The following is a 23725-nucleotide window of genomic DNA, read 5'->3' as shown; positions in this document are numbered from 1 at the left end:
AGTGTGACCGTTGGGTGCAAGATAGTGTCACCGTGGGGTGCAGAATAGTGTGATCGTGGGGTGCAGGAAAGTGTGACCGTGGGGTGCAGGAGAGTGTGACCGTGGGGTGCAGGATAGTGTGACCGTGGGGTGCAGGATAATGTGACCGTGGGGTGCAGTATAGTGTGACCTTGGAGAGCAGGATCATGTCACCGTGGGTTGCAGCATAGTATGACCGTGGGGTGCAGGAAAGTATGACCGTGGGGTGCAGGAAAGTGTGACCGTGGGGTGCAGGATAGTGTGACCGTGGGGTGCAGGATAGTGTGACCGTGGGGTGCAGGATAGTGTCACCATGGGGTGATGAATAGTGTCACCATGGGGTGCAGGATAGTGTAACCGTGGGGTGCAGGATAGTGTGACCGTGGGATGCAGGATAGTGTGACCGTGGGGTGCAGGATAGTGTGACCGTGGGGTGCAGGATAGTGTGACCGTGGGGTGCAGGATAGTGTGACCGTGGGGTGCAGGATAGTGTGACCGTGGGGTGCAGGATAGTGTCACCATGGGGTGATGAATAGTGTCACCATGGGGTGCAGGATAGTGTGACCGTGGGGTGCAGGATAGTGTGACCGTGGGGTGCAGGATAGTGTCACCATGGGGTGCAGGATAGTGTGACCGTGGGGTGCAGGATAGTGTGACCGTGGGGTGCAGGAAAGTGTGACCATGGGATGCAGGATAGTGTGATCGTGGGGTGCAGGAAAGTGTGACCATGGGATGCAGGATAGTGTGACCGTGGGATGCAGGATAGTGTGACCGTGGGGTGCAGGATAGTGTGACCGTGGGATGCAGGATAGTGTGATCGTGGGGTACAGGATAATGTGACCGTGGGGTGCAGGATAGTGTGACCGTGGGGTGCAGGATAGTGTGACCGTGGGGTGCAGGATAGTGTGACCGTGGGGTGCAGGATAGTGTGACCGTGGGGTGCAGGATAGTGTGACCGTGGGGTGCAGGATAGTGTGACCGTGGGGTGCAGGATAGTGTGACCATGGGGTGCAGGATAGTGTGACCGTGGGGTGCAGGATAGTGTGACCGTGGGGTGCAGAATAATTTGACCGTGGGATGCAGGATAGTGTGACCGTGGGGTGCAGGATAGTGTGACCGTGGGGTGCAGGATAGTGTGACCGTGGGGTGCAGAATAGTGTGATCGTGGGGTACAGGATAATGTGACCGTGGGGTGCAAGGTCACATGATTAACGCAACCTCGTGTAAAAAACATTCAGTACAAATTGTGAAAGTGCCCCATTTCTGTGAAATTATGGCCAATTTTAAAAAAAAAGTGAAATTCTGCACCCTTAGTAAGCGAAAAAACGCCCCATAATGTTTTAGCAAAATTATTAATTGTTCACAAATTTCACACGAAAAATTGCGAACCGAATCCTGGACAGTTTGTACATCTCCAAACCGGGAGACTACAGTAAATATCTGTTACTGGATAATTAAATATTTAGGATTTTCACATATTTGTGACAGCTCTCTCACACATTAATACTAGAGATGAACGAAACTGTCAAAATCAGCGGAATTTCCCGAGCTTTCTATTCAAAATTCATCCCGCGGTGTAAAATCTGTCGAGGAATTGTTTCAATTCATGCGGATGAATCCAAAACCGCCATTGGATACAATCAGCAATGTATCGCAGACTCCGCAGATTGGGTTGCTAAAACCCCCAGCAGATTGCGGGACTCATGGATTGGATTGTCGGTGAAACAAAAATAATCTGGTCCCATACATACATACAGGAAGACAATAGTAGACTGTGGTCACAGCAACTCCACCAGCCAACGCATTGAAAAATGTAAAAAACTTTATTGAAATTTAACAGTGAGCATCAGTGCCATACACTCTGACGCGTTTCGTCCTAGTGGACTGTTTCAAAGAGTGATTATCCATGTCTACTACCGGATTTTATATAGGGCATGACGTATAAAATTAATTATTCAATCACAGGAATAGGACCTCTCCTTCACCTGAGACTCAATCTAGACCAATGGAATCAAGCCCACGTCACCCCAAATATAAGAAAAACGCAATATGCGACACAACACCACACAAACATACAAATATTCTAAGAAAAGAATACAAAGAAAAAAAGGATAAAAATATAAAAACATTGAATTAAAAGCAAGACAACCGAATGCTCACATAATTATTATAAACAAGAAAATATATAATATAATAAATGTGAATACTGAATGGAAAATTCATTATATAAAACATTTGGATATTAATGATATAAAACCATTTAAAGATTTCACAACTATAAGTATATTAGTGGCACATATATGGGAATGTAGGGATCCAATAATACATATGTAGATAGACAAAAAATTCACGCAAATAGTATATACCCAATATACTCATAATATAAGCTATTCTAGTACTGTAGTGATCATTGATACACACCCCAAACACTCCCCCCACATCTGTCAACCAACCAAGAAGTGTTTAAGCTCCCACTCCTTGTTGATACCAGACGGATGGAGAGTGTTCAAAGACTATATCCAGCACATTTCCTGTCTATTCAACATACCCTCTCTATAACCACCCCTTGCATGAGGGGGAATATGTTCAATAGCCACATATGAAAAATTGTCTATACCACCTCTAGGATACTTAGAAAAATGTCTAGGCACCGGATGTGATAAATTTTTCCTTTTAATCAGACGAACATGCTCTGCAATGCGCGTTCTTAATGGTTTAATGGTTTGTCCGACATATTTCTTATCACATCAGCATTGTAAGAGATATATCGTAAAGGTGGTATTACAATTCAAAAAGGTTTTAATATAATGAGTCTTTTTATTGTCATCAAACTTAATAAATTTAGTAGTATGTACATATCTACACATGGAACAATTTCCACATGCAAAAAAGCCTTTGGGTATCCCTCGTATACTGGTATATTCTGAACAAGTCTGTAAAAGGCTTGGTGACAAATGTGAGGCAAGGGTTTTAGCCCTACGATAAGTAAACTTTGGACCATTTTTTACGTATTCAGAGATGTCCTTATCCAAAGACAACGTTTGCCAATGCTTTTGTATAATGTCATGTATAAGTTTTGATTGACGATTATATGTAGTAATAAAGAGTGGACTTGCATCACTGTATCTAGAACAGGATTTGTTCTTTGCTACCCTCTTTTTACTTTTCAGGAGTGTTGATCGATCCATAGATCGTGCAGATTCAAATGCTACCTCAATATCAGAATTAGTAAACCCTCTAGCTAAAAATCTTTTTGACAGTTCCCTGGATTGTACAAGGAAACTATCATTGTCAGAGCATAATCTTCTCAATCTGATAAATTGAGCTTTGGGAATGCTTTTTACCAACGAGCGAGGATGACAACTCTTAGCTGAAAGTAGGGTGTTCCTTGAATTCGGTTTTCTAAAAATGTCTGTTTGGTTCGTCATATCATACATACATACAACTGGCTCCCTACGGGGTTCCTATTTACTTATCATGTCCATATAGGAGTTATTTGAGATAAAGTTATATTGACTTACTTTGTCTATTTATATTCCCTACATATGGACTTGATCTCCATGCATCCTACCCCACCATTGGGGATTTTAATATCACCTATTCACATTGTATATATTTGCACTTAGATGAGTTATATTAATAACATTGTATTCGTTTGCATGTCATTCTGGTATCAGTCTTTTCAGGTTGAGAACTGACATATATTTTTGACCTCTAACCTAGACACACATACTTACCATCATTAGAAGACTATTGGTCTATTGTTACTATATAATATTTGTGGATGAGTGCAAACATAGGGGATTCTTTTTTGATCATTAATTGATCACTCTGTATCCATTGATTCCTATTCCCCATGCACCCCAGTATCAGACTACTCCATTCACTATAGTCCAATAAGGTTGAGCGGTTGGTTTATTTTCTCTTGTTTATATGGGTACATAATATCCCATTAATGTAGAACAATGAAGCCTGCTCCATCTGTAACAATTAATTCAAGCAAAAGTAGAGAAAAGAGATGAGCAAATACATTGAAAATATGTGGAGTCCTTCAATTACTTTAATGATGATACTGTGCGTAACAGTGCAATTGTCATCATCCAAAATAAAGCACAAGATATGAAAGGGATGTTCTCCAACATTTCTGCTTATGTCTGCTTTTCATTACCCAGCATGTGTTTTACGTTTTATGAACTGGGAAATTGTTTCATGGGTAGTAAATTCCACAAGCCAGTTGAACAGGAGATAGCAGAATTCAATCCTTGCATTTATTATATTTGTTGTGAAGCTTTCTCAATTTCATTGTCATCAGCTCTAGATATTTCCGTGGATCAATCTCAAAAAGGGCGATTTGAATCTTCGGGGGGGGGGGGGGGGGGATTTGCATTGACACTCCGTCCACAGATTCGAGGATTGCTGAATCAGCGGATTGGATTCTTAAAATCCACCAGCGGATTGTACCCAATGGCGTTTTTTTATTAATCCGCATGAATTTAAATGGGCACAATCCGTCGACGGATTTGACACCGCGGAATGGATTTTGAATGGATAGCTCAGGAAATTTTGTGAAATGAATTTTGACCTACAGTAGAGAGGGTTTCTTATATTTGAAGCGAATTGTTAGCAAGAAACGTTGACGCCACCTGGGACATCGCACGACATGACACATATACAAGAGACAAAAGTGCAAGACTTGTTACATCTCATTCTAATCTGTGGATCATGTACTGTAACTGCTTCTTCTGGCACATTCCCAAATCACGTGCTCGATAGACATGGTGGAAAGCTTGGAGCAAAAGCCTTGAGGCGTTGACGTGAAGAGACACAAAATGAAAACAACATCACCCCTGCTGACTCTTCCACGTGCTTTAACATTTTGACAAAACTGCTACAGTAAGTAAAATAAAGTTATTATACACAGCTGAATATTTTTTTTTTAAAAAGGGTGTGTGTGACAAGCACGCGCGTTGTAAGTGAAACTTCTTAGTGCTTTGCCACTGAAATTGTATTTTTTAATGATTTTGATTGAATTAAATTGTTATTGGGGTTTTTTCCCGCAGAAATTGGAAAATTCTTTAATTCAATGAAAATCATTGTACTATTGTAGTGACAAAATGCAAAGAAGTTTGAATTACAATGCACCATTTATTACATTTTTGCACGTTGATATTTCTAGTCTCAATGGGGTGGGGCGTGGGGGGAGTTGGGATGGTGGGTGGTGTGTGTGTGTTGTATGTCACTGAGGAGTGTGTGTATTTGTGACGAAAGTAGATATCACTGAGGTCGCTGTGTGTCCATGAGGTGTGTGTGTCAGCCGGTGGCTGAGGCTGCGCATGCGTGAGTGTCGGACATCCTGCCAGCTGCTCTGGACATGTGCAGAACCTACCAGTAGTAGCTGACTCTGCACATGCGTGGGACCCATCCGCCACCACTGGGCATATAAGGCCACGTTTATAGTGCTGTTACTATCGCCGGCAATGCGCCGGCAACGCTGACGTCATGCTGCGGTTGCTGGAAAAAATCAAATTGAAGTGACTTCAAGCGATTGCAACCAAGCTGTCGTGCCATCGCACTCGACGGCATCAAAACTTTGGTTTGACGCGACATCGCATCACTGTCGCCGTCACCAGCACTATAAGGGCACCCTTACACTATCCATCATGCATGGAAGGCTTCCTCCGTTCCACTGCATGCGCCAAAGGGGAAGGCAGCCTCTGCTGCGCATGCGTGAGTAACAGTCTCCAGCAGTCATTGAAAGCTCCCCCGTTCATGCCTGCACATGCACTGGCCGCGTGTGGTCATGCGCAGTAACCTACTTCGGCAACAATTTTAATTTCCATAAAGGCAATTTACACCAAAGCAATTTTTTTACGTATGAGGGCCCGGTAAGACGTGTCACTTCAAAAATAGCTGACACTGAAAATGCGATGTGACAAGAATTAATTATAAGGGCTATCTAGTTTAAGGGCAGATCCTTATTTTAATCAAGCTATGTTTTTATCTGATTCAAAAGTGCCGTGTTAACTATTTGGGTACCCTCTAGATCAGGCCTGCACAACTCCAGTCCTCGAGGGCCGCAAACAGGCCAGGTTTCCAGGATATCCCTACTTCAGCACAGCTGGTTCAATTAGTGGCTCAGTATGACTGAACCACTAATTGAGTCAGCTGTGCTGAAGTATGAATATCCTGAAAACCTGGCCTGTTTGCGGCCCTCGAGGATTGGAGTTGTGCAGGTCTGATCTAAAGGGAGGGGAGCTGGGAGGAGGGGAGCGGGTGGGTTGGGGATTGGGGTGTTATATAAACTTAATTGAATTCTTACTCGAAATTGCGAATACTTTGTGCAAATTACTTTTTTTTCAAAGGCAGGGTTGTCCAGATGTAGACGTGTTCGTGAGTATCCGTCTATTCGAATAAATGCAATATTCGCAGAGGATTTGAACGTGTGCGAGTAATTCGCCCATCCCTAGTCAGTAACACGTATCATAGGGTTAATAAATAATTATAATGTGACAATAAAGGTGATAAGAATGCACGTACAAAATAGTCAGTCAAACAGACAGGGCATGTCTAGGGTACATGTTACCACTTATGGATAAAGGTGACTTGCTTCGTGGACAACCCCTTGCAAACAACAGCCTCTGGTCCGGATAGAAGCGTTTTACACCTGGTGCTTTAATTATACTGGGGATCCTCCACTCAATACACAGTCCACGTGTTAGTACCCAAAAGGCAGCATGCAACTGTAACAAACACTTCCCTCACTGTCGGCTCTAAGGCTATCCTAGTCAGAGATTGGTAGGTCTGTAGCTACCAGGCGACGACCGGCAAGTAATCAGTGATTTCCCGTTGGTTACCAAAACAGGCTACACAACAGTGATCTCAGGGAACAATGTCTCACAGCAGGCTATAAACATCAATCCTACGTGTTTCTTAGACGTATCTACTTCGTCATGGATAAATAATGTAATAAGACTAATGGCATACTGTAAAAACCCCATGTTGGTAAGTGATTGGTGAAACATAAAATCCAATTAGCCTATCATGACACATGGAAGGTCTCTAACACAGGTGTTCTCTAACTACCACCGTTTAATAACCAGATTATATTACCTATATTTAAACTACACTAATACATTTTATTAAAAACAAATTTTTTAATGACAATAAAAGCAACACATGTTGCAATTTAAAAAGCCTTTGAATTGGACACGGAAATGAGAAAGCAGTATTAGTAATCATATTGTTAGTTTTGTTAAAGTATATTGAGTGCAAGACAGTCCCTAGAGGACTCCAGATAATTAAAACCCTACCTTTGCAAAGGGTAAAGACCATTTTCAAAAAGAATGGGACAGGATCCTGGCAGAGTGCTCTATGGAGCTAATGAAGCTTATAATATAGGAATAGAACCCTTGATTAAGGAGAAGAATTGTACAACAATAGAATATGAATTAAGGTTGACCCTGGAACAACCAGAAAGTGAGATAATGAAAACCAAACAGATTTTTTTTTCCCGCGATAAATCTGATTATATTAATAATAGACAGAAGGATTGGGGAAAAACGGAAAGATCATTTGTCGCAAATCATCCGCAGCAACCGCCTACTTATCAGTCAGGTGGGTCCCAGTCCATATATTTTGTACGAGATAAAACTGATGGGGATGCAGTGTGTGATAGGCGTCATGATAATCCTAGGTATTTTAAGAGGTCATTCCAATGGATATAAGAAATCAAAATGTGAACAACCATATTCTAAAGAGAGATGGTGAGTGGTCCCATCTTTTGGTATGGGTATCAGGCTTAATTAAAGCTACCCAGCCTCCAGATATTGGTCAGATCATCAATCCAGTTAACCCTCTCTTTTTTTAGAGCCGCTGAAATCGAGATATCAAGCCCCACGAGGCTCAGAGAGCTCAGAGGGGGAGACGGAAAGGCCAAATTAGGATACCCCAAAGGGGCAAAAAAGACGCCACACACGAGAAGACAAGAGGGGGGAAGGGGCCGTGTCCAAGAGAAAAGATCTGCGGTAGGAAAAGTAATGGGCTCTGATAGGGGAATCTTTAACCTCTCCTCTTATACACTTACAAATAAAGAACAAGATGTAATGAGGAGAGGTCTCTCATTTGCCGAAACTTGTGTCCCCAATGGGTTCCAATTATATACGGACCTTAATAAATTCACCAGGAATTTCACATTGAAGCAGTATTTTTTTAAATGTACTAATGACAACATTTCACCATTAATTGATATTGGTTATTCTGCCATTGATCTGGTAGATGGGGTCCATTATGAATGTCATCATACCAATTTTAAGTCTCAGTCCAAATTGTATCTGGTGCTCTCCAAAGGGAGTTTTATTGATACCTTTTTTTAATATTGTAAATAATGAATTTTCTGATATGGTTAGCGGTTTTAAATTGAATAAATTACGTCATAACCTTAGTTTTAATGAACATCAAGCATTGAAAAGTCTACAAGAGAATAGTGATTTAAATATTAGGCAGGCGGACAAGGGGGGGGTAGTTTTACAAATTTGTGAGGATTACAAACAGGAAGTCTACTCCCGTCGTATATAAAAGACAGAATCGGTTCTTAATTTACTATCTGAGGAGAAGTTGTATATATAGAGACACATATAGTTGGGTGACATTTGATGTCACCTCACTGTACACACACATACCACATGAATTGGGAGTAGATGCAATTAAGGCCAGGTCCCCACTGCCTGCTGTTGTGGTGGGCGCTGCGAGGACAAGAGCCAGGTCCACTGCAAGGGGTGGCCAACGCGCTGTGCGGACAGTATTTCCTGCAGACAGGAAAATTGTGATCCATACTAGTGAGGGCACGCTAGGCCATGCCCCCCGGTGGTTCATCCAATGAGAGTGAACCTGCCAGGTGACATCATGGCTGCTCCACCATCTCTCCCCCATCACCCCCCCTCTGTCTTTCTCCCTGCAGCTCTCTGCAGACAACGGAACTCAGCTGCATGTGCCCCCAGCCGGACAGGTGCTAGTGCAGCGCAGACAGCAGGGCCGTAGCCTAAGACCTATTTTCAAAAAGATGTAGAACTCCACCCACTGAATGGAGAATTCGTTTAAAAATCCATTAAGTATATCCTCTCACATAATTACTTTTTGTTCCTGTCCCAGTTGTATGTGCAGGTTTGCGGGACTGCTATGGGGTTTCAATTAGCCCCCAGTTATACAAAGCTATACATGGGATTTTGGGAACAGGAATGTATTTGGTCCCATAACCCGTTCACCTCTAAAATAATAATGTGGCGACGGTTCATAGATGACATACTGTGCATCTGGGACAGTGATGAGGCGTATCTAGAGCCTTTTTTAATCATCTTAATGACAACCATTTTAAACATACAGATACCCATTAAGCTCATATAAACCCCCAAAATTACACCTGAGGAAGGTTCTACGAGGACCGAAACGTTGGTCATGTTTGTGCTGTGTTTTACTTGCAATACAAGTTTTCTTACTTACCTTTGAGTGCTGTCCTGTGTCTGCTCCTGCTGGGGTGGATTGCTTTTTTTATGTCTATTGGTATAGGATATGCACCGCAATTTTCTTAGTATTTGGAGTGCCAGCTGCCCTATAATATATATATGTGTGTGTGTGTGTGTGTGTGTGTGTGTGTGTGTGTGTGTGTGTGTGTGTGTGTGTGTGTGTGTGTGTGTGTGTGTGTGTGTGTGTGTGTGTCAAAGGTAGTGCTACTGAGCGTGGCACTGTATAATACAAAAAAAACAAAACACAAAGGGAGCCCAGAGCTACTTTCAATATGAATGAATATGTAATTATACAGGTAAATAAGAATTTTAATCAGTTAGTGTTAGGACCTGCGATATTATGGTCATGCCTTGAATTGGCTTTCAGGCTTATAATGCTTTGGCCAAAGGTTAAACTAAATTACTCTTTTTTCAAGATATATATATATATAATTTCACTGTGTATTTTTGTCATATGACAACCATTTTCACCTAAAATTTACGTATAGTTCAGATGCCTCTGTTATAGATTTTTTGGATTTACATTTAGAGCTCAAACCTGGCAATATTGTAACCACGAAAACTTTCTTTAAGGAAGTTGATAAAAATAATGTATTATTGGCATCTAGTAGGTCATGGATTGACAACATACCGTTAGATCAATTCATGCGCCTTAAAAGATATTGTGGCCTAGATGCAGATTTTAAGATCCAGTCTGATCAATTATTTGATAAATTTGTCCAAAGGGGTTACAGTTTTGCTCTCCTCGGCCTTGATTAAGGTCAGGGAGATGGACAGGAAATCACTACTGTTGAGCAAACATAAGAATTTAGAACCCAAAGGTTCTAATGACAGCACCATTGGGGTACCTTTTATTACTAATTTTAATTCAGGAATTAAACAAATTCAGAACATAATTAATAAACACTGGAGTATTTTGTCTAATAACCCAGTCTTAGGTCCACATCTAGATGTGAAACCAAGATTTAATTCTAGGAAAGCCAAAAATGAAAAAAAAACAGTTGACCCCTAGTGACATAGGACCGAGTGTCACAAAAACAGTTGATAAATCGTGGTTGGTTTTGAATCCTATGGGCAACTTTAGTTGTGGTAAATGACGGGCCTGCAGTCTTCTACATAGTGAAAAGAAATATATAACCTCTACTGTCACTAAAAGTAAATAACCTATAGAAGACTGCCTTTCCAGCAAAAATTCGTATGTAGTCTATATGTTGGAATGTCCTTGTGGACTCCAATATATAGGCCACATGAAACACTTTCTGAAGACTACAATCCTAGAACATGCTAGGAACATTACACTCGGTATGGACAAACACAGTGTACCTCGTCACTTTAAGTATTTTCATCAAAGTGATTCTAGTTTGATGAGGAACAAGGGTATCCAGGGGGTACAACCCATTAGACGATGGGTTGATAGGTTAAAGGCTCTATCCAAACAAAAGATTTTTTGGATTTATCAAATGAAGACTTTGGACCAGAGGGCCTCAATGAAGAGCTTTATGTGTCGTCATTCTACTAGTTTTATGATGCATTCACCACCAATATATTAATTTGTATAGTATTTATTGTTCTATGAGATTTAATATATATATTTGATAGAGTTTTAATAATTAATATCGGATAATTCATTTACAATTATATATAATATTATATATTTAAATAATGTTTTAATATCAGGTATCATATATAATTATGCAATAATATTTGTGCTATTAGTTTTTGTAATTAGTTTGATATTGTTCTTTTTATATCCATTGGTTTTTTATCTTGTTTTTAGTATTTATAGTTTTATATTGGTACTAGTTTCTTTCTCCAAACCCTTATCTGTTCTAAATATTGGTTGTTATTTTCTTGCTCGTTTTTTTGTTATGAGTAGTTATGTATTTGTATATAACAATATGATTACTAATACTGCTTTCTCATTTCAGTGTTCGATTAAATGTTTTTTTGTTACCTGTGTTGATTTTATTGTCATTTAAAATGTTGTGGTTAATAAAATGTATTAGTGTACAGTAGTTTAAATATAGTTAATATTATCTGGCTATTTAACTGTGGTAGTTAGAGAACACTCATGTTAGATATGTGCCATGTGTCATGATAGGCTGATTGGATATTATGTTTCACCAATCACTGGCCAATGTGGGGGTTATGTCATTACTCTTATTACATTATTTATCCCTGACGAAGTTAACTAGTCTACGAAACGCGTAGGATTGACGTTTATCGCCTGGTGCGAGATATTGTTCCCGAGATCACTGTTGTGTAGCCTGTTTAGTAACCAACGGGAAATCACCGATTACTTGCCGGTTGTCGCCTAGTTGCGTTGCACCTCAGTGACGTAATTGATCCCGTTCTGCGGCACCAGGTAGCTACAAACCTACCAATCTCTGGCTAGGATAGCCTTAGAGCCGACAATGAGGGAAGTGTTTGTTCCAGAGTAATGCCGCCTTTTGGGTACTAACCCGTGGATTGTGTATCGAGTGGAGGATCCCCGGGATGATTACTGCACCAGATGTAAGACGCTTCTATCCGGACCAGAGGCTGTTGTTTGCAAGGGGTTGTCCATGAAGCAAATCACCTTTATCCACGAGCGGTAATGTACCCTAGACATGCCCTGCCTGTTTGACTGACTATTTTGTATGTGCATTCTTATCAACTTTATTGTCACATTATAATTATTTATTAACCCTATGGACTATTTAATCACCATTTAACACTGATTATTTTGGTGTCACATCAGTAATATGTTTGTGTTTCTATTTCCTTCATCACATTTTAGATATTTCTTGTTGTGAAGTATCGGTTGATTTTTACTTTTCATTAAGTATTTTTCACGCGAGAGTAATTCTTTATAACATTTCTACCTTATTACATAGTTAGTGCGCAGTTCTTGTTCATTATATGTGCCATATCTTTATATATATAACCCCCAGAGTTGATTACCAACATACAATGATCCCATACTGCCATGGAATAAATACTAAAGCAGCAATAAACGAAAGTAATTTCTGCTGGTAACATAGCGCCACGTGTCTGCAAACTCCATTTAGCGCCCTCGTTTAAAAATGACAACGTGACGTGCGGCTGAAAGTAAGCTAAGTATTTCTTGATATTCTTTTTCCATGATATTGAAATGTCTCCTTGGTAGAAAAATAAACTTTGTCAAAATGACAGCTTAATGGGGCATAAATATCCCCACTCTATATATCTGCTGACTTTGCTATGAAAATAATTCTTCCGCGCACTTAAAACTGAAAAGTCATCTTAGGTTATGGATGGGAATGTTTAGCTTTCTCCTCGCTGTTTTGTTTTGTTGAATCTTAGTCCAATTATTCGGCTAATGAAATGGGGCCAAGGGCGGTTAACCCTTTCAGTGCTTTCAGAATTTATAGGAGACACGCTATCTCCCTGCCCTATATATGCAGGGCTTTATCAGACAGCCTATAAATGACAGATATTCTTCTGAATATAGAGGGAATATTACGTGTCGGCTTTTCCCAGGGACCTGGAAGTTAGGCTAGTGGCTGAAGATAATGGAAACAGGTTGGTGGCAGTATTACATCAAGGTAACCTAATTCACTGCTTCATACAGCAGAGCACAGGAAATATTATCAGCATCTCCAAAAATCTGTACCCACTTCAGCCGCTCCAACACAGCTCAGAATGTCACCTGTTGCCTGCAGCAGTCTAACAACCTGTCAGTACGCCTCGAGGTCAAAGCATGGTTCAGTTGCCACAGGTGTGTTTTGCTGACCCCTTAACCATATCACTTTCTTTGCTACACTCTGTTCCTTAAATATTCCACGGACTTGCTTTGCACTGGGAGAACTTTTTGCAAGTACAGTAGATCGCTGATTGATTCTCAGATGAATACTCAGAGGCCGAGAGAAGTACTGTATGAAAAGGTGATTTCTTCTGTATTTCTTCTGTATTTGAGGTTTTATTGTTGCTCTGCCATATGCAATAAGTATATTTGATTGACATAAGATAGTTTAAGATACTAAAAATGCCTCAAAACACTTTTTTTCCCCACCTCTGTACCTTTCAGTACACTTTTCTTTGGTATAGTATGACAAATGTTGAACAGGTCTTTGATATTCTTGAAATAATGATTGTGTGTACCATGTGTTTAATTGAGGAAGAAGCAATGCTGTTCAAATTGGATCAGATTGGATCTTGTTGCCAGCGCACACATAACAGCTTCAACTGTGTAAGAATAGACAACAAATGTAAGGTAGAGGTAATACATCTGATGTCTAACTAACGGTTAAAAGAGTGCAAGCTCTTGGGACGATCGGGGCCCCTTCTTCAGGTAGAAAATCTGCTGCTTCTGCTAAAATAAAAATGACTGTAGGTAAGGATTGAAGATGTTGCAACAATTACACATCTTTGTTTTATTGTACAGAGCTGACAATGTATGTAAAACGTGGCAGGAAGAGCATGTTCACACCCCAAAGAGCTTACAACCCAAGGGAGGTCAAATGCCACATTTGCTAAGCATTCTTCTGCTATAAGACACTTTTTAGTGCTGGGTGGCACCTTGCAGCTAATTCAAGTCAGTGGGCTGTAAGGTGTCATTTAACTTTAAAAAGTGTCTTATGGCAAAAGACTACTTTGTAAATTTGGAGAGGTGAAACTGGGAATTGACACAGGTTCTTCCACTTGAAAGGACTCGTTATTACCACTGCGCTAGCGTGCTCCTTCACTCTAGTATGAATAGATGTCAGAGAATAGAAGCCTTGTACTGCACAGCCGTCTCTTACCCTGAAGTCTTCAATATATGAACTGTGTCTGACGTGATGGAAGCTGTTTAATATTGGGCTGCAATGCAAGGAAGAGTGATACGTTGTCATCCTCCTCTAGCAGTGATGGGGCTTAAAGGGACGTCTTTGAAGTTCTGAGCCCCTGTTCTATAGCCAATTACTCTAAAATGGTAAATTATTTGCAGGTGGCATCTGAAGGGTGTGAGCCAAAGGGTATCAGACGTTTGCTAATGTTACAGCTGCTCTGTTACCATTCACAACACACCAGCCTTTTCATTCCCCTCTATCCTATTTTTCCACTTACCTTTATAGATTATAAGCTCCTTGGGGCAGGACCCTCCTTACCTAATGTAACACTGTATGTTGTTGTTTGTTATTTTATTGTTTTTCGTGCTCCAGCCCTATTCTCCTGCCCTATGGAATATGTTGGCACGTTATAAATTATTATTAATAATAATAATAATACCATTTATTAAATCAACATGAATCATACCTAAATATTGTACAGTATATGACCTTTGAATCAACATAGGTTTTTAGTTGCAAAGCCACACTTTGTGCCAGGGCCAATGCACAGCTAAGGCTGTGCTTATAGTGACGGCGACGGCAACAGCAACGCGACATCGCGTCAAAACAAATGCATTGCCGCCATCACGTGCACTTATAGTAAGCGCGATGCGACGGCGCGGCGGATTGGTCATGATCGCTGGAAGTCATCTCAATTTGATTTTTCCAGCGACCGCAGCCTGATGTCACAGTTGCGTCGCCATCGCCAGCACTATAAGTGTAGCCTAATGAAGGTATCCCTGCTCTGATGAGGTCCTGCTATAAAGTGAGACCCTTGCTCCATTGTGTAAATACAGTAACTGCAACAGACAAGAGCTATGAAGTCAACTCTTCTGGTGGAAGCATATAAAGATATCACATTTATCTAAATACTTTATTTACTTTAAATCCTTTATGTTCATCCAAGCCTGGTATCCAGCCTCTAATAACCATGTGTAACAATACTATTTTCTCGCCATATGTCTCATTTCAAATGTCCTGTGTTATTCATTCTTTATTCAATACATTCATTGTGATTCCAATTGGTGAAGGGTCATTGACAGTATCACCTTAAACTAAAAAAGTGAAGACTTTCAACAAAGATGTTGCCCTTATAGTATTCTAAGCTAGGGCACAACATATGCTGTAATACAATATGTCCTTTCCAAGGCCTTTTATGAACAATAAACAGATGTACATTAGTTTGAAGAAACCTTATTCAATAGATTGAGGCATTGAAAAACAAGGGTAAATGACTGACATCCACATGAATGCCCCATACATTTATTATGACCCGTGCTGCTTTCATTGAATACTAAATACATTATTAAATGTGTGGCTGTCAGATGAGGGCGGCTGTGGGAGTGGACGGAGAACGTTTCCTTGCTCAAAACTACAATTCAATGGAATAATGCAATATCAAGAAAACAAAGTAGCCACGATAGGAATTATTTCCCTCGATACGGTGATAAAATGGACAACAGCGAGCCATGGATGTCCGGAGCTAAAACATTAGCTGTGTTGTCAAGGGTTGTTAGACAATTAAAAATGAAATAACATTAAGAGGCCTGTAAACCAAAGGTGGCCAACTCCAGTCCTCAAGGGCCACCAACAGGCCAGGTATTAGGGATGTCCCTGCTGCAGCAAAAGGGGCTCAGGCATGATGACTTAACCACTGATTAACGCACTTATCTTTAAAACCTGACCTGTTGGTGGCCTTGAGGACTGGAGATGGCTACCCCTGCTGTACAAAGAGACCGGGTAAATAAAGGAACATTGAGGAACATTTTGTAGCCTTTGTGCTACTTTAATTCCTTAACCGTCCAGCAAAGCTTTGCAAGCGGCTGCAAGTGTATTAACGTCCTTCTTAAAAATGATATACGCTTAATGTATGATAGTTATGATGGGAGATATAAATTAAGTAAGGAAACACACAGTACAAGTTAACGTAAAACTTCATTAATGTTTTACATTGCGACTTCTTGTTAGTTTTTAGACATTCTAGTTTCTATGGGGGTTTCTGAAATGTTCCTTATTATACTGTATCAATGAATTCTTCTTCAACAATTAGACTTCTTCGTGCATTTAAAACATCTGGAGATGTAAACAGACACCAGTGCTTCTTGGTAATCTATTTCTCCTAATCTGAGTGGGGGATTGTATTCATTTATTTGAAAAATCATTTCTTATGCAACTTAGACGTGATCCATTGTGTTGTATCTACTGTGAAATCCCGCTTGTTCTCTAGGCTGGGCGACTTCCAGGGTCTGCTGCATCCGATTAGTGACTACAGAGGCGGCACACTTTATTAGCACTTGGGTTGTGCCGCAAGCCGGGAGGTGTCCCGGTTTGCTCGTTGCTTTCCCTCGGCGTGCCGCGCATCATCGATGCGCGGTCACGCTTCATCGGGAGCGTGCGCGCCGTTGCTCCCTCGGGGATGCGGTGGGGGGCTCCGGGGGACCCGGCGGACCCGGAGAGGGGAGGGGGAAGCCCCGATCGGAGGACCGATCCTCCGAGGCTCCGGCGCGCGCCCGGGACACCTCGGCGCGCGCCAGGTATCTGTTGCGGCCGAGACCGGGTAAAGGTCATAATAAACTCGGCCGCAACAGTATCTATGTATAAAACGTGGAAGCGATTGGAAGAAGACTGATTGGTCTGCGGTTCTTGAGGTATTCATCTTCTTTCTTGTGGATCGGGGAAATGATGGTGATGTTCCACATTTTCTTACATTTTCCTGCAACATGTCGAGTTGTGCAAAGACTTTCTCTACTTCTTCCCCAGATTTCTTTCAAGATTTCAGTTGTAATTCCATTTTACCTTGGCGTCTTTCCATCCTGCATGGATTTGATTGGCTGTGCTACTTCTTCTGGAAGATGCCTGATATTTTGGTTTATTTTTGTTCTTTATCTGCTTGATTATTCTCTCTGTTATCTGTGCTCTTGTGAAACGTCTTGTAGAAGTCATCAGCCATCTTTTTTTTTGGCTCCTTCTTGTTCTTTTGAGTGTAATAATTTGCTTCTGGGTGAGGAAAAGAGACGTGCAAACCTTTCGCGAACCTTGCAAAATTGGCAGTTGTTTTCCCCTTAAAAGTTGTGACTCAGAGATTTTCAATAAATGATGCTAATCTGGCTGTCTGCAGCATGAAACATGGGTTTGGCTGGAAAGAAGAAAATGCTTGGCGAATCCATTCAGAGTGATTTATTGGTGAAACATTGAATTGATGATGGAAATGTGTGATTTCTGACAAACCTTTAGCCCTTAAAAGTTTTGCAACTGGTTTGCCAGGAACCGATTTTGCTAAAAAAAAAGAAAAAAAAAAACGCAAAAAAGATTGTAAATACCATACATCTCTAGTTCGGCAGATACAATAAAGGTTTGGGGTCTTACCGTACTCCTTTTAGATAATTGTAGTGGGTGTCCTTTTTCTTTGTAAGGTGCAGGTAGTTAAATACTGTATTGCACATGAGGAAGGGAGATCCCCAAAACGTTGTGTGTTTGCAACCTGCAAATAAACCACTTTATTATGGTATATTGTCTGGTGTAAGACTTTATTAGAACAGTGCGGCGAGAAGATATCCAGTTTCTAGTGAGGTAGATAAAGAAGTTTCGGTTAATTAAAGGCATTCTTAGTGGGTCCAAAGTCATGGCATTCTAATATAAAAGTACTGTTTTTTATTAGCGAGACTTCATTGGTGGGAAGCTGATACTAAAAGTCATTGAGACTGACCCCAAATCAGTGAGACTCACAGACCACTACTTAAAGTTGACATTTCTGATTTAAACTGTATGATGGCCAAGCAGTTCTTGCTGTGTCTGGTTAAACTACAAAGGTGTTTTGTGTCTTAAAATATTAATAAAATATTTCAAATTAAACAATCCGCAGCAATGCTGTCATGTTATCATAAATGTTCTGAAAAGCACAAAGAAGAACGGAAATTATTTGTTTTCAAATATTCAAACTTTTATCATAATTCTTTTTATTCAAAGCAAGATAAATGGAGATGGACAGGCAAGCTGCCGCCTGGTTAATATTCTATTGTATGTTTCTATTCAAAATATAGTCAGGATAAGCAAGATGCAAATGACAAGAGTAATTGTTAAGCAATGCCTTTTAATTAAAATGTTATTTTGTCTCTTTATTTAATGTCTGAATGCAGAGAACTAAGGGCTGAAGGTAGGGGGAATATGTAAACATGATTTGGAAAAAGAATAGGGCTTGTTTTTCTGCTCTACATTCACATGCAAGGCCACCAACAGGGGGGGGAGAGCCGGGACAGGTGTGAGGAGGGGGGATTGAGTGAGATAATTGATGGAGGGGGGGAGAGTGAGAGGGGGTGAGTGAGGAATTGGGAATGAGACAGAGGGGAGAGAAATACATGGGAAGATGGGGGAAATAGAGGTGGCTCATGAGGTGTCAAATGGGGGGCGGGGTTCGCAAAATCGCTGACATTCGGGTAGGGCATCATAACTCTAGTCCTCGGCCCTGGAAAATCTGTGTGCGGCACTGTACGAATTATCTATGAAACGGCGCAGCTTGAGCGTGTTTGAACACCATTCCTGTCGTGAATTCTTGCCTCTTGAGTATCTCAGAGCAGCTGTTCGCCGGACTCTGCCTTAAGAAGAGACTGCACGGGGAGATAAAATGGAGTGCCTGACGTATACTTTCAAGGTGAGCACTGACTTTATGAATCACTGTACAGTACATATACAGTATACACACACATACATAGATACAGAAGTAGCAATCCCTAAGGTTTGAGTGACCACGGCCTCGTTCGGTCCGGCAACCACGATGATTGTGGCCCGGGCGGATTAACATTGATAGGGGTCCCTTCCGGAAGCGTGGACACCCCACACAATGATCGCAGGAGACATTGTCCCCAGCCTCACAGGCATTTTCTTTTTCGCCCGCGACACTGGGGACAAGTCTTGCTGACGCTGTATAACATCTAGTACATCTACTACAGAACTCTGTAAGCTAGTACATTAAAGTATGAACCATTTACATTGGACCACAAGTCTAATAAGGTGTGTTTAAAGACAGCTTCCACATAACACATTCAGAATATTTTAGTTGACGCCAATTCCTATGCAACCCCAACAATACTAACTAGTACAGTTTATGTTTAACCTATATTATTCCTAAATCATGGAGAACTCTATATACAAATTTTCTTAAGAGTTGAGCACTAATATACTGTATGCTCCAGTGATAGATAATTTCACATACATTAAGTGTGGCCACCTCAGGCACCTCACCCTTGTACATGTGATTGAAGAAGCTAAATTAATTTTGCAAATGGAGAAGGCATCAAAACTAGGTCATGCTTACATAATGGGTGATTTTAATAATCCAGATATTGACTGGGGCAATGAGATTAGCATTACAACTAATGGAAACAGGTTTTGGGGGTGCTTAAAGACAATTACATGACCCAAATTATTGAGGAACAATCCAGGAGAAGGGCAATAATGGATTTGGTAATATCAAACAATGTAGAATTAATAACAAATATTTAAGTCCTGGAACATTTGGGTAACAGTGATCAAAAAATGGTCACTTTTGAAATAAATTATTACAGACCTGTAAACGTGATTTCAATAGTGGGCAAGCTGAAGGTTTAATATGGGATAATATTCAGGAATACCTAATGGAAAACTAAATTATTAGTAATAGTCAGCATGGATTTATGAAGGATAGATCTTGCAAAACTAATCCTTATTTGTTTCTTTGAGGAGGTAAGTAGGAATTTACACCAGGGTAATGCAGTTGATGTGGTCTACTTAAATTTTGCAAAGGCTTTTGATACGTTTCGCACAAGAGGTTGGTGTGCAAAATAAAGGAAATTGGACTCAGTAAAAATATACAGGCATACCCCACATTAATGTACGCAATGGGATCAGAGCATGTATGTAAAACAAAAATGTACTTAAAGTGAAGCACAACCTTTTTTCCACTTATTGATGCATGTACTGTACTGCAATCATCATAAACGTGCATAACTGATCTAAATAACGCATTTGTAACAGGCTCTATAGTCTCTCCACTTGCGCACAGCTTCGGTAAAGGTAGGAGCCGGTATTGCTGTTCAGGACGTGCTGTCAGGCACATGCATGAGCTGGGGTTTGCCTATTGGGCGATATGTCCTTACTCGCGAGTGAACTTAAAGTGAGTGTCCTTAAACAGGGTATGCCTGAATGCACTTTGATTGAAAACTGGTTGAAGGATAGACAACAGAGAGTTGTAAGAAATGAAACTTTTTCAGGTTGGGCTAAAGTAATGAGTGGAGTACCTCAGGGATCGGTACTGGGACCCCTGCTTTTTAACTTGTTTATGAATGACCTTGAGGTTGGCATCGAGAGCAAAGTCTTCATCTTTGCTGATGATACTAAATTGTTTAAGATAGTAGAATCAGATCAGGATGTAATTTCTCTCTAGAAGTACTTGGAGAAAATGGAAACTTTTGCAGCTAAATGGCAGATGAGGTTTAATGCAGATACATGTAAGGTTATGCATTTGGGAAGCAAGAATTAACAGGCGACTTACACATTAAATGGGGATAAATTAGTGGAATCCTTGATGGTGAAGGATTTAGGAGTGCTTGTAGACAGTAGGCTTAGCAATAGTGCCCAAAGTCATTCAGTAACGGCAAAGGCAAACAAGATCTTATCTTGCATTAAACGGGCAATGGATGGAAGGGAAATAAACATAATTATGCCCCTTTACAAAGCATTAGTAAGACCACACCTTGAATATGGAGTACAATTGGGGCACCACTCCTTAGAAAAGATATTATGGAACTAGAGAGAGTGCAGAGAAGAGCCATCAAATTAATAAAGGGGATGGACAATTTAACGTATGAGGAGAGGCTAGCTAAATTAGATTTATTCAAATTAGAAAAGAGGTGTCTAAGAGGGGATATGATAACTATATACAAATATATTCAGGGACAATATAAGGAGCTTTCAAAATAACTATTTATCACAAGGGCAGTACAAAGGACTCAGGTCATCACTTAAGATTGGAGGAAAGGATATTTCACCAGCAACAAAGGAAAGGGTTCTTTACAGTAAGGACAGTTAAAATGTTGAATTCATTAACCATGGAGACCGTGATGGCAGCTACTGTACAATAGATTTGTTAAAAAAAAGGTTGGGCATCTTTTTAGAAAGGAAAGGTATACAGGGATATACCAAATATGTAAACATGGAAGGATGTTGATCCAGAGAGTAATCTTATTGCCAATTCTTGGAGTCAGGAAGGAATTTATTTTTCCCCTTATGAGATATCATTGGATGATATTTTACTGGGGGATTTTGTTTGCCTTCCTCTGGATCAATATACCGTAAGTACGGATATAGGATAAAGTATCTGTCGTCTAAATTTAGCAAAGGTTGAGCTTGATGGACGCATGTCTTTTTTTTAAGCTCATCTACTATGTAACGATGTCTGTGTTTTTTCATAGATTTGGATATATTGACTTTTTCTTGCTTCTTGTGGATGTTTACTGTGTGGATATGGTTTACAATCTGCCACAGGCCTTATAATATTCTATATGCTACAAAATTATTTTTTAAACTGTAGATAGATGTTTGGGGTTCAAAGGTCAGCTCCACTGAAGAAGCCATTTAAGGGGTTAGTTTTGTGTGCTCTGTGAAAATGCTGAGACAGTGATTCACACAGTGCAATATGAAACATCTTTGCTTGTGGGAGTATATCTGAGTTAGATAGTGAAGGTCCAGAACACAGATAGCAGATATACGACTTTCAATAATACATTTATACTTTGTGTTTTTTCTCTTCATACTAACAAGCCTAAAATGAACAAGTTAATTTATAGTTAGAAAAAAGCCATGCTTGAGAAAAATTACAACACAGCAGAAAAAAACAGCCTATGACCTGTGACATCTTACCTGTACCAACCGAAGTTTGTTATTGAATAATGCCTCAACAATAAATATATTGAAACTGCAAAAGAACCTGCACTGGAATCTGTATTTTTACACAACAAGGATCTTATGGTATTTGAAGAACAAAGAAACAATAAATAAATAACATGCAAATAAATACTGTTATTAAAATTTCCCCATTGACACTCATTATATACACTTTAGCTAAGGTTATAGTAAAATACAAATGCAGCGGCTGTTATCCGATCATTTTACAGGTTTAATCCCTTGGCAGACCCGGGCTTGGTGCAGGATTTCTTGAAATTTTCCCATGTTAAGACGCGAGTTTACTAGTATTTTTATCGAGTGCAAAAAATTTAATTTTAGCATTGTCTGCAATACTTTTGAGAAACTCAAGTGGGCGATCACAAATTGTCTTAAAAATCTCATTGCAATGGTACCTGTCTTTTATTCCGTACAGTATTTCAAGTGTGTGTAATTGTAATTTGAAAATAAAAATATGAACACACCAAAAAGTATTTTTAATGAATTAAATGTTTTATTTGAACACGATAATAAAGCTAAAATGAATAATACAAAATACAACGTCACTTCTTCTTCTGAATGTAAAATGTTTATTCTTCGCATGCGTGTATGTCAAAATGGAACCTTGCGTGTCATCACATTTCTGCGCATGCGTGTCATTATGGAACCTTGTTCAGAATAAAATTACTGTACAGTAAGATACAGTGCATTTCCTCACAGAGTCGCTAGATATCTGCTGTACAGTAGTACTGCTGTTAGTGTATCTAAACAGAAAAAACAACTTTTATTTTCTAGATTTTTAGTATACTGTGCATATACTGTATGTCAATTAGACATTTTAGACATTTTTATCAATTTAAATGCCTTTAGAACTTTACATTACAGTATGTATAGTGCTACTGTACATGTATGTAAACAGTAAATGCAATGTATTTTAATGATTGTATAGTGTATGTCAAAGATATATTTAAATGACATTAGTACTTTATTTATAGTACCACTGTTAGTGTATTTAAACACTAAAAGCAATTTAATTTCAAGATTAATATATACAGTATGTCAATGAGATATGTATATATATTTAAATACCTTTACAACTTTACATTACAATATGTACAGTATAGTGCTACTGTAAGTGTATCTAAACAGTAATGCACCTGTTTTGCAAAATGTTTATACTGTATACAGTACTGTATGTCAACTAGATATTTATATACAGTATATTTAAATGCCTTAGTACTGTATGTATAGTACTGCTGTAAGTGTATCTAAACAGTAAAAACATGAACACACGCTAAAAGTATATTAAAAGAATGAAAAGTTTTATTTATGCAGGAAAATAAAGGAAAAAAGAATAATACAACAATACAACATCGCCACTTCTTCAAAATTTACCATCTTGTCTCTTTCTTCTTTGCACCGGCTTGTGCTTCTTCGACGTCTTGG

Source organism: Ascaphus truei, chromosome 10, assembly GCF_040206685.1.
Source record: "Ascaphus truei isolate aAscTru1 chromosome 10, aAscTru1.hap1, whole genome shotgun sequence".
In the NCBI taxonomy this organism is placed as follows: Eukaryota; Metazoa; Chordata; class Amphibia; order Anura; family Ascaphidae; genus Ascaphus; species Ascaphus truei.
This window is presented reverse-complemented; position numbering follows the sequence as displayed.